Source organism: Apostichopus japonicus, chromosome 13, assembly GCF_037975245.1.
Source record: "Apostichopus japonicus isolate 1M-3 chromosome 13, ASM3797524v1, whole genome shotgun sequence".
NCBI lineage: Eukaryota > Metazoa > Echinodermata > Holothuroidea > Aspidochirotida > Stichopodidae > Apostichopus > Apostichopus japonicus.
The window spans coordinates 25998761-26012360 of NC_092573.1; the positions used below are offsets into that span (position 1 = coordinate 25998761).

Here is a 13600-nt window from a genome sequence, read left to right on the forward strand (position 1 = left end):
AAATAGAAATGAATGGAATTAATTACAAAACTTTCCCATTTTAACTTCCCTAATCCCTTCATGAAGTAAAGAGTACTGCACTTCTTACTGGTTGAACATTCAGAGTAATTTAAATCCAAACACACTACAAAAACCCATGAAATGAATTCAACGAACATGGTGCTTACATGAGCTACAATGAAGAAAAAAATTTATGTAAAATAAATGGAATATTGTTGTCACTTTAGCACAGTAGAATTTAGCTTTTAAGTAAATGTTATTTATATTATCAATTTAATTATCATAGGCCATGGCTATGCAATAGCATATATGCATATCATACATCAATTTTACAACTGGATGTTGAAATTGAAACATTTGGAAATGAAATTGGTTGTTAGATATGTCTTGAAGCATGTTTGAAAAACAAAGGAAAAGGAAATATTCAAATGGTATGGAAGGCTATTGGGCAATGCCCCCCCCCCCCCCCCACAAAAAACAGGGTTCTAATTTCTGCTACTTTCTTTCCTCATTTTTGAAAATATGTCTTTCTTGTGCCTACAACTATTTCTTGTTCTTGTTTCTGCAGCATTTTATTTTTCTTGTGATAAAGTGAGAAAAATATTGCAGAAACAAGAACATTTGTTGCAAAACTTTTTTGGGGCAAGGCCCTATTAGTCTTGGACCATAACATTGGCTCCTCTAGCTATCTGGAACAAGCCATTGATTTCACATTAACGGTGGAAACCTTGCAATTTGATGTGATTGTTTACTTGATACATACATATGCATGAAATGAATATCAATTGTCATGATAAACAAAATGTCAGGAGAAAGACTAAATCTGGTACAAATATGAGGTCACAGACAAAGCAAGAGAGTGCTTGACAACAATTACTATCTTTACACAATAAATTGTGAAAGAGAGCACAAAAGATCATTTATTTGCAGTGGAAATCAGATGCAACAAAATAAACCTGTAGTGAAAATAATTTTAACAAATTAAAGCTTTTCAAAACATGTTTCCAATGTGAAACTAAGGACCCTGGTATTCCCAGATTCAATGTGTTTTTTAGCATCCTTGTCCATCCTGAATTAACATAAATAGAGGTAGCAAGTTCATAGCGAATGACCATGAAAGGTACAATTAAACATGATTCTCACTGAAATAGAAAATGAAAGGAAAAGAGGAATCTTTAAAAGTTGAACAATGGAGATTTAATAGATACTTCAAATTTACCACAGATCTACAATGTAGTGTAAAACCACCAGCAACCCTGGAATCAGTGGTTACAAATTGTGCAACAGCAATGACGTTTATAAATTTTAATTCATAGCCTGGCAAAATTGGCAAAAGTCCCAATCAATGGTAATATATATGTATAAATATATAAATATATATATATATATATATATATATATATATATATATATATATATACGAAAAATTCTAGGAAGCAGCCGTTGTTCCAGAATACTGTGCAAATATATATATATATATATATATATATATATATATATATATATATGTATATATATATATATATATATATATTTGCACAGTATTCTGGAACAACGGTTGCTTCCTAGAATTTTTCGTGTGGCCTTCATATAATCCTGAATGATGTCTGTCTGTTCGATAGCAACACTTTCAAGAAGACAAATTTTCCAAAAGAACTTAAAAGCAAGTATTAACTGCTAAAGTAGATTCTGGATGGAGCTTACATATAATATAATAAATATAGCTTTCAATGTTACAGGTTATCAGCTTCAATGTGTAAACTGTAATATGAATATGTAGAATGCAAGTAATGTGGGGACCTGCAAAGTACTTGAAAAGGATTCCTGCTTTGAGGGATTGAGTCCACAAAAACTACAAAATTGTCAGGTTTACACAATCAATGTTTGACAGGAAGTCACCTGCAGAATCAGTTCATGATTATAACATCCAATCTACAAGGGAAATCAATGATACCATGACCAATAGTTCCTTTTTAAAAGTTGTCCAAGATGAGACCATAACTTCCAAATATTTGGTCCTTGTTCCTGGATTGACAAATTAAGATGGACGAGTTGTCAGGACCATACATGTGACCTAGAAGCAATATTTCTTGTTGAGATGGAGAAGGGGCCAGCCCAAGGGGGTAAGTGTAATGGGGTCAGTTTCTCAGAGGAAAAGATGTAACATGTTGCCAGTAGTCTGGAATAGTTTTCAAAAGAATTGTTATTTCAGCAAAATTTATGATTTTGTAACTCCTCATGATATATGACTATTGGCGCAAACAGGAACATCCTGTACCTCTAATGAATACATCGATGAGAAATCACAGCTCATTAACTGTTAAACGTTCAAGTTTACCAGACAACTGTTAATCTACTGAAACTACTGACCTTTTCTTCAAAATTGTCTTCCCTAGGAATAAATTGCTTTGCAAGTATTTTCAAATGACACAAATCTACAATTATAGCATTTGCTAAGACACTTAGGGAAAAATTTGCCAACTCAAAATATAAGCAAACATCTTACTTGAAGTAATAAATTTGTGCTGGGAAAAAACAATCCTTCTTCCAGATGTGTTTACGGTCTGAACCATGAATGGGTGAGTAGAGTCAAAACACATCTTATCAATTCTCATGACATTAAGGTGTCTAATTTATAAATAAGCTTAGCCTTTACTAGTCATAACATGCTGTACAGTAGCCAAGACCTGATGAGATTTAATGCTACAGTACTTAAAGTTAAGACTAACTTATCATGGCTAAAATGACTAAGTGCTAGAGCCATCTTACCAGTTGGTAGGATATCATCTGTAATAGGATATCTGCTTGGCTTGAGCCAAAAATCTTAGATTATTGACTGATTAAACCTGGAATATCTACATGGTTTGTCCCAAGATAACCAACCTGTATTGCCGATAAACCTTGATTATCAGTTGAAAAAACCCTAATTACAAGCCCACATATATCATTTGAATAATGTGATGTTCCTCTTTTCAAAGAAGACAATAAACTATTTCAAAAATTTGCCTTAGACCACAAACCTGTGATCAGTGTCTTTGAAAACATAGGGATAAAATAACAGAAATTAGGCAGTCACTCTCTGTAAATATCCATGGGCTACCTAATGTTTATTCATATAAATAAAACTAGAATTGAGAAAAGACTTGTAAAATGGTCAAGTTTAATGGATTTTGATGGGAGTAACAACTACTTACATTATTTCTAATGCCTATAAAAGTGATTAGGACAATGTTATTCATGAATAGCTATCTGTAGACCTTTCAGAATATGAATATCAATAACTCTAAGGACACCATGGTTACTGTACAGAGCGTTAGTAAAATAATGCTGATGTTTGAAAAGTATAACTGCAAGAATTCTATTCTTCAGCACCTGTCATGGCTGAAGTATAATAGCATTAGCCCAGGGAATAATTTATCAGGTATCACATCACAAAATGCTATGCAAGTGCAAAGATGTACAGCACTATTTGTTGATAGGAACCATAGTATTTTATTAGAGACAAATCCTTCATACACAAAATTTGAACACTAAATTATTCACTGCCACTAAATCAGTGTTAGCCACACCAGGGCCAATATCTAGCCTAGTTTCAATCCCATGTTATTGGAATAGACAAGACAGTAGAACAGTAGGCTAGCCTACATGTGAATAGCAACAGCATATTAAGTCGCTGTATTTCTCGCCTATTGGCTTATCAGTAGGTCAATACATCTAACTTAGTTCTCGAGCTGTTACTGTTACTTGTTAGGCCTCCAAAACAGTTATGTTACCATGTATGTTAGTCAGCATCAACTAGGCTTACAAAGTACAAGTTACAACTAGCCTAACTACAGGCCTATGGTACAACTTGTAAATTAGGCCTAGGCTATGTATGCCTAGGTACACTACTAATATTAGTATATTACTAGTAAAACTAGACTACTTGAAATAGCCGTAGATTATCAGAAGAAAAAACGAACCGTACCAGGTATGTAGGACGTCAGAAGCTTAATATCATAAGGTGATCATAATTGTGAATCGTTCAGTCTTTTTAGGAGTTGCAATTGCATGTCCTGAAAAAATAACGTTAACTTGTTACGGACGGACGACCGCTACTAAGGACGCTATCATTGAACGTTACGGGGGGCAAACAGAAGTTGGTCTTTAACTTTGATCACACCAAATAAAAAAAAGGGATTTGATGTGTACTGTGACTTCATTACGAAATGTTTTTTGTTCATAGTACATCTTTATTTCTACTTAGCTACTACATCAACCTATTAAAATCAATAAAATTCCACTATGCTGATTTATTAAGCCCTAAAAGAAGTTTTTAAGGTACATTTTCACACATATATTTTGACCTTCCCCCTTCTAAAAGTCCACTGATCAATAACATTGGCAAATGTATATCGCAAGTCCAGCATAGGCAGGCTGTTATAGGGAAATTTTATCTCACTGAGCAGCTTAGAACTTCGGCGTTTCGGTTCATTGTACAAATGATTGGTTGACAATATGGCCATTTATGTGGCATGAATTGTTAAACTGTTGACACACACGTCTACAAGATAAACAAGATCAATCCGAACAACAGATCGTACGGTTAAATCTAAAATGAAGTTGTATAAGCCTGATACTTGTGACTGACATTAATGACAGAGGGAGTCAAATTAACAGGGTAGAAGCAAAATAGCCAGTGATAAGAGAGATCTGAAGGCAATGAGGCTGAATAATTAACTTCAAACACATTTCTTCAAGGTGAAAAATGCAACACAAACAATTTGTCTCATAGATATATTCAGTGAAATGCATGTGTTGCTAAAGAAAATTTGTTGGTCTTTCTAGCTGCGGTTTGGAACCACAATTTGACCTTTGCTTATATATTCAAGATAGCCTTCAGATAATGTTCCAAGAGGGATACTCCAGCAATTGCAACCCAAATTGAAATTGGTTGTGAAGCCCATCCCACCCCATCCAATTTCAAGCCTGCAGGTCACTGTAGTCTCGGTGTGTAAACGAATAGGGCAAACTCTGGATCTTCCTTCGTTAAAATTGTCGTTTTGAATTCATGCAGTCACAGTAACTTGCCTGCATGCAGTGCAGTGTCGGTAATGAAATCAATGCCACATTGACAGGTTCATTAGAAGCATAATTACTGCATTGATTGAATCATTCAACTTCTGGTTTTCTTCGAGGGAGGGGAAGGGGTGGGAGGAAGGGACTGGCAGGAAGGACATGGAGAAAAGGGGCAGGGAGGGAGGAGTGAAGGGATCCATGTACCCATTTCCCTTATCTCCCCTCCATTGCCCCTAGACAGTTATCCATCACCACTGAAGTAAATAGCTTGAACAGAGTCCACACAATGACCAAACAGGCATATCTGCTGTAATGAAATATGTTTTATTGGACTAAATGACATAGACAAGAATTTACAATGGACAACAACGTTACAGTGGAAACTCTGAATACTAACTAGCAATGATGATATAATTAATAACAACACTCATACAATAGGAATGCAGGGATCATCAACATTACATGTATAGAGCCATAAAACATAGAATAGCAATACACTATTACTACTACAATTAATACAGTTTGTAGTGTATGGGATAACATTTCTTTGTGAAGTTTCATATACTACCTCTGTATGCCATTAACACTTTAATGTGACTCTTCTCTGATGCAATGGGTATGGAAGTAAGACAGTCTGTACTTACTGGCACACAGGACCCCCAACAACATAATTATCATCAATAACATATTCATACAAGATATTGCTTATGGGTTGTTTTTTCCTAAAACCATGACAAGCATATTATACGTGACTGCATGCTTCTAAGATCTGTTTAGTTCGAAAGACTCTTCTTAGCACCTTGTATCAATACTGTGATAATAAACAGGCATAAAAATTAACCCCCACAAATTCATATGGCCAATACATATTACTACACATGCTCTAATGAAGATTAAATTATAATAACTGCCCAACTATGGTACAGCAAATGTGCTTATGACAACAAGAAACCAATTTCTAACTGGTATGTCAGTTCTCATCATTCATTTCACTATTTGTTGCTCTGAGAAAGACAGATGTTGTAAAGTACTCAGGAAGTGTTAAGTAATCTGTAATTATCTACATTGTGGGCCAAGCAGTCCTTTGTTGGTATATTAAAGCAAACAATTAACTTCTGCTAATCAAATGCAATTCCAAATCACCTGCATTTCTCTCATGTGTCTTCAGTGCACAATTCAGTAGAAACACAACAAAGTATTTCCTCTCTATAATGCAAGAAGCTGTAATCAGCTGCCAGTCGTCTACATTCTTAACGACGATAAGAACTTTTCCAGACCTTTAGTTCTACATGAGTCCTAGCCACACCTCCTATGAAAGGCTGAACTAACATGAAAACAATAGACCAAGAACAGTTTGACATAGATTCAGACAGGTTAAGATAAAGTAGTGACCATTCATCTTATTTCGATACACTGAAATCTAGAAACACCACATTAGCTGAAGACTAACCCGCAGATTTGACATGTGATGAAACATTTCAAAGCCTTACATGAGACCATTCCGAATCAAGAATTGTCTGTTATGCTACAACTTCTTCTTCTCTTTGACCTGGCCACAAATAACAGCTATAAATTCATACTGGTCTTCACTTAACTATTATACCATAAGTATTAATATATGTAGCCAACTAACAGAATTCAACATGTTTTGTGATCAATGAGCTGATCAGCAAGGCGAACCATTCATTGCTAACAATTTGGAAACATTATGCTTCACACCAGAGGTAGCAATTACTTCTCGGTACTTGAAGCCCTTGGATTTAACATCCCAACAGACCAACCCCCCCCCCCACCTCTGATTTCTTTCTTTCCTTCCTCCCCTCCTCCTCCTAAACCAAGACAGACTGGCAGTGAGAACACTCTAGAAGCATTTAGGGCCATAGGATCTTGCAATTGAGGTAAATGTAAAACATGCTTCCAAGAAAAGACTAGGATTTGGTAAATGATCCTACTGGTAGTCACTTTCTTTGAGGTCCAGTAACATTGGTGACACATTTTATATCATTTTCACACATAATTCCAGTCAAGGTGCCCACAAATTATGAAAGGCATTCCAGGGAACGGTGGGAAAGATACGTATCGATATTATTTACTTTAAAATGGAATAGCTTTACAAAAATAAAATGACAAAATGTGAACATTTATATCTCCATAATAGTGTAAATAGATTTTTTAAAAAACATAGAGAAACAAGAACTCCGTGACATTTGTTAAAAGTAGAAATCTTGATCAAGTTAATTTTAGATCGACCACAAAATGGATCACATCAAACTCTCTGTTGTGGTGGAAATAAAACTTGACCTGAAATTAATATTGAACTATTTGGAATAAATTACTGCATCTGCAGGTTCATCATTGACACAGATCCTGAAGACCTGTAAATACCTCCTCAGTTAAATATTCCTTGAAATGACACAATCTAACTGACATCTCCAGAGTGTGGAAACTTGTAATCAGCAATTAAGCTTAAAGGAAACCCGTTGTGTGGCTCACTGATGCTATTATATATAACCATGCCAATAGGTGCATTTGCCTAAACAGGGTTAAAAGTGCAATGTCCAATAAAACAAATATGTAATGAACTATTTCTTCCAGCACATAAAAAAGCTGCAATTAGTCGGTAGTTGACCTTGCCTGCCAATAACAACCTCCACCTGAATTTTATATGCAAATTAGGACAAAACCCATAGGCACGTACATACCCATTGAAAGTAGTGAAGACTTACACGTTAAGTAATGATGTTTGTTTTGGTATTAACTGAAAGACTTGTCTCAGCATTGTGACATATAAAACACAAACTAATTACTGTCTTAATCATCAACACAATTCACAAACTAATGAAAGTGTTGTACAAATATTTTGAAGTGTAAGGAGATTATACATTTGCCCAAAGAACTAGCTACTTTCTGTAACAAGACACCAGGTAGGTTTGACAAGTTTTAAGTATAACCTTCTATTTATATAACATTCTTTAAGTATGTTAAATGCTCTCAGATTTCTACTTCACTTTCTTTCTTGTTACATCTGGTAAATCATTTCCATTTACAATCCAAAAATAATAATAATATCAGGAATAGATTAATACCTAATCAGTTGATCTCACTCACTTTTGTTTCATCAAGGGCTTTGCACTCCTAGGTTCAATATCAAAATGTTCTGCATATTTTGGAAATGTTATTATTAACCAGACACAAAGCTGGCAAAGTAATAGTCTGTGCAGCATTACAGCAGGAAAAACATAAGGTAACTGGCACAGATCATCAAATGAAGTTTGTGTGGTATTTGGATCTGGTGTTTCACTCATTCCCAGGAGAAATGAAGTACAAGATACAAATATCATCACTATTTTCAAATTGTACTGGTAACAGGTTCTTCAGTCATGTTTTATTCTCTTCAGATGTGAAGCACTTATAACTTTAGCAAGTTCTATGCTTTTAACCAGAAGATTGACTTAACTAGCAGATTACAACAATAACATTTTAACCACCAGTTTCACTTCTTCTTTTTATTACTGCAGCTGTTTCATGGGGGAGGGGGGTTTGTGTAAGGAACAGCTTCTCTCAGTGGTAAGGGTTCCATTTTGTACCAAACATGAGTGAAACATGTGTCTTTTACTTCAGACCAATTTCATTGTGCACTATAAACTGTACACTTACAACAATATACAAACACAATCATAAAACAAGAATGAAATATTGTTTAAAATAAAGTATGTACACTAAAATCATTTGTATTCTTTTTAAATCTATAATAAATTGGATTCCATTCCTACCATAGTATGACCTCTTTCTTGCTATGTTTATCAATCTTTTGAACTTGTTTGTACTCTAAAAGTTTGCTATATATGACATATCAACACTAAAGTTCTGCCTTTATAGTCATCCTTTTAAAATGTTGGTTTTATTTGACAATTTCCTTGATTTAAGTGGACTCTTGACATGCCTTTGCTAATACACCCGATCCAGATATGTTTGGAACTTGTGTGTGTCAGAGTGAACTTAAGGCATTATGTCCACAGGAAGTATAGAGTGTTACTTTCAAAACTGCTGCTACCTAATATTCACTACCCTGTAAACAACTAAACAAACACTTCTCAATGTGTTCATAAAGTTCACCGCATGCAGTTTACTACTCTACATATGCAGAGTACCTGTACATACTGCTCTATGGTAGATATATTCAATACAAAACATTCTAATGAAAAGAGATCCTGTTTCAACACTACAACACAAACAAACAAAAAACAGGCATTTTACAACCTTTTACTTACACCCACTAGAATGAAAGAGGACTTAACCTTAACTCATTGTCATTGGAAGTTAATCAATTCCACAAACTATTACAATTACAACACTGTAATAGTTTTAACTCTCTTTACAAAAATAAAGCTGTCTATTCAACATATTAATAATATAAGTTTGTGGCGAGTACCTCACACACAATATCAACCCGTGGTTACTATACAAGACATTCACCCTTAACAGCTGTGAACTGTCTGCTGGCGACAGCTACCCTCAGATTAGTTCCTTGTTCAGTAAACAGTGATATTTACGTCTATGAAATGTTACCACGTACTGTCCTTCACCATCTCCATCAAAGTAAACAACAGAGCCAACTGGGTCTCATCAGGTAAATGGAGAGACAGAATTGGCCATTTGGAATATTAATCTTCCTCTCCCTACTACCAGCATGTCAACGATTTCTTTTAGAGCATAGCCGTTGGTAATCATGTGGTCTGTCACATGGTAATTACATCATCGTTCCATTTGGAACGAAAACTGCAAAGGATATGTGTACATTGTGACAGTGAAGTTACAACCATTGGCACTCTCTCAGTAAATGAGGCAAACACTTCTGTACAACTAAACAAATTCAAATTAACAACAAAATTACCAGACTGGATGCACTGTGTTTGAGAAATTGAACACATGTGCACCTCCTATTAGATGAAGTATGTACATTTGTCTTTTTACATAAGGAATGTTCAAATTGCATGAAATCTAAAAGATAGCATTTTTTTATTTATATTCTTATTATTACCTAAACTATAGCAAAGTTACTAATGTGAGAAGAACATGTTAACGTTTGAATGTTAGATAATTATGATGTGAATAGCTACAAGGCTACAGGCAGGGGATGACTAAATAATTGCAAATATCACAACTATCGACAAATAAAGATAATAGATACAATCTAATGACAAACCTTTGAAAATATTAATGTAAAGTTTGATGACATTCTAAAATGACCCAAACTAATAAGCAAGATGATTTTTTTTTCTTTTTGCCCCAAAAAATGGATTACAAACCAATTGCCCTGTACAGGATGGATGTACACCTGACAAACTCAACTTTGTTATTTTAATGTAATATTTTTAATTGACATTCCATATTAAATCAATTGAATGTAGATTGAATATTTTGATAACAAGTCAATTGGATTCATGTTCTGTGTCTGGTTACATATTTACTTGCTATGAATATTATCTTTTCTTTTTTTCTCGACTAGTCAAAATATAATTTCATCTTTATCCTTTGAAAATTTCATAAGGAACAATCTTTATTTTTATATGGCATTTAGCACCACAGATATTCACTGATAATCAGATCTGGTCTGTATCAAACTCTGTGGGATGAAACTCTAAAAACTTTAGCAATCAATTAACTTGATTATCACACACACATATCACAAAGGCCCACAACATGTTTCAATACATTTGGGTGAATTCATCCTCAATACAAGATGTTACTTTGTCATCCCTTATCAGGGATACAAACCCAAGTTTTAAATGTTACATAATACAAGATGTTACTTTGTTATCCCTAATCAGGGATACAAACTCAAGTTTGAAATGTTACATAATTCCATGCAACTTCTCCAACCTCTAACTTCTTCATTCATGTGCTATAGAAGTATGGGGGGGGGGGGGGGGAAATAACTTTGGAATAATTTTAGCGACAAAGTTATTAATTATAGTATTTCTCTGAAGCATTACAACCTACTTTCTTATCATATGAACATTACTGTGAAGAGCTTCTAGCAGTTGCAAGAACTCTTAACTTGAGTTAAACCTGAAGCCAGAAATTGCTGCTTCAAAGTTGGCAGTGAGAGGTAACAGTACAGCAAAATAATACAAATTATATTGTTGCCAAAAATGTAGAATTTAAAATTTGAGATTGTCACTCTTCACTGAAACCAATATGTTTACCACCTTTTAATTTCCACTTCCTTTAACGAGAGAATAAACAACGATATGTGTCTAACCATGACTGTCCTTTTCATTAACATCGATTTAAATTCCGTCAACATTTTGAAATAACCAACGTCTCTAACAGGCTATAACTTCAGATTTAAGAGATAAAGGCAAACTGTGGATAGTTATAACAGGACAACATAGTCACACGATTATTAACACATCATTTTCTCATAAAGTCATCATGTACCTGCCACTTATAACCCAACATATCCCTATCAGAACAAACAGTTACTTTGTCTCTCCCGACATGGAATTTAATTAACATCAATTTAATTAACATCAGCTTGACCAAAATTTAATATCCTCCCACAGTTACGGTGGTGCCAAACATCTCTCTTGCCTCAATTATCTTTGGCTGTCTGTTTGAAGTATGAATAAGAAACTGTGCAAAAAGAATTGCAACCAACTGTTGATTACACAATGAGAACAGCACTGAAAGATTACCTGATCATCACATTAGACACCACTGGAATAGAGTCAGGGTACTATGGCTGAAACTAAAAGATTACCTGATCATCACTCTAAACACCACTGGAATAGAGTCAGGGTACTATGGCTGAAACTAAAAGATTACCTGATCATCACTCTAAACACCACTGGAATAGAGTCAGGGTACTATGGCTGAAACTAAAAGATTACCTGATCATCACTCTAAACACCACTGGAATAGAGTCAGGGTACTATGGCTGTGAGGAGACAGGTAAGTCAGAGCCACACATTGGTTTTATCCTCACTTCCAAATGATGACAAGTTTTCTGAAGTTTTCATAAATTCTAATAAAACTAATGTTACTTTGACTTAAGATCTCTTTCGTGAGAAATATTAACAAATTAAGTCACCCTTTTTTTTTTTTTCATTTTCAGAGTACACTATTTGTGACAGTATAGTAACATACAGTAATGTGTCCATCGCACTTGATTCAATTGTTAACAAACTCGCAAGACTTACGTCATTGATATGGATTTGACATTGTCATGGATCTGCATTCTAGTTACAATGATTCTTGAAGTTTTGGCAACAGAAGTGACATTGAGAGCGGACTAATACAGTCTGGCTCTATGATTGCTAGAAAACACAAACTCACAATAAAAGATCAGTTTTAGCATCAAAATTAAAACATAATACTTATTTTCATACATACCATTCATTAGGAACAAAGAATTATAATTCCAGGACAAATGCCATTCCAGGACAAATGCAATTCGATAAAATATTAGACTCAATGCAGGAAGATCACCCCCTTTTTTCTGATTTTTGTTGTTGAATATGTCAAATCACCCATGTCTGTTAAAACACCTACCAATACCTTGTGTTTTGCAGTAATGAATGCTTGCATATGTCAAAAGGCCACTATCAAATGGGCAAATTAACAATAATTGTTTTTGTTTTTTATGTCCAAAGGATGCAGCAAATACACATTTGTACCTTGGAGAGGTGATGGTATGAGGGGAAACACTCAAACTTCATCATTAAATCTCACATTCTGTCCTGTTAAGTAAATATTTGACACAGACGAAATCCATTCTGACATTTTTGTTTACCTCCACATTTAGTCTTGGAACTGAAATGAATTGCACGCTTCAAGAATAAGCACATTACCAATCTTAAGAGTATGTGTGCTGTCACCGTACAAAATAAAAATTAAAAAATTACACTAGTTGTACAAGATGATAAGAAATAATTTCATTCAGTTTTTAGAGCCAATATAGCCCTAGTACTTAATGCACATCTACCAGTTTGATAACAAATTGTCACGTAATACACATATTATTTCTGATGAAGTAGTTGGTAGAACAATGAATCTGATCTTGTCAGTTATTTCCTTATCATGCTACTAGTATCAACTGGGTTATCTATCACCCACATCACTTACACAAATTAGACATTTAACATTTACAAAAGAACCAACCTATATACACGGATAATTCCTGGGAGATCTCTGGTTGATATGCAGGTGTATTTCTGGAAAAGGCTTTCAGTGATTCTCGGTGTACAAGCAAAAGTAAAATATTTCAAGAAGAACTTTGTGAGTGATATTCAAAATCAGATGGAGGAAGGTGTCAATATAAAATGTCACATTTAATCCAGATAAAGCTTACACAAAATCTGGGTTCTGGCTGACATCTTTAAATATTTTTAACACAGTATATATACAATTTGATTACACATATTTTGACATACGTGGCAGTGATCTCTAAGAACTGGTAGATACTATTCGTACAAACTCGCACAAACCTTTTTAAACACGTTCACACACACATTCAGTAATCCCATAGTCTATGAGT

The 13600-nt window shown here is 34.5% G+C and overlaps 1 protein-coding gene across 1 annotated transcript in view; it reads right to left on the minus strand.

Moving 5' to 3' along the window:
- LOC139979037 (uncharacterized) overlaps positions 1-4124 on the minus strand; it is a 31917-nt gene extending 27793 nt beyond the window's left edge. Inside the window, exon 1 of the mRNA XM_071989674.1 lies at positions 3968-4124. The gene's annotated coding sequence lies outside the window, so the exon portion shown is untranslated. The remainder of the gene's footprint in view (positions 1-3967) is intronic.
- Positions 4125-13600: the final 9476 nt, after the last annotated feature.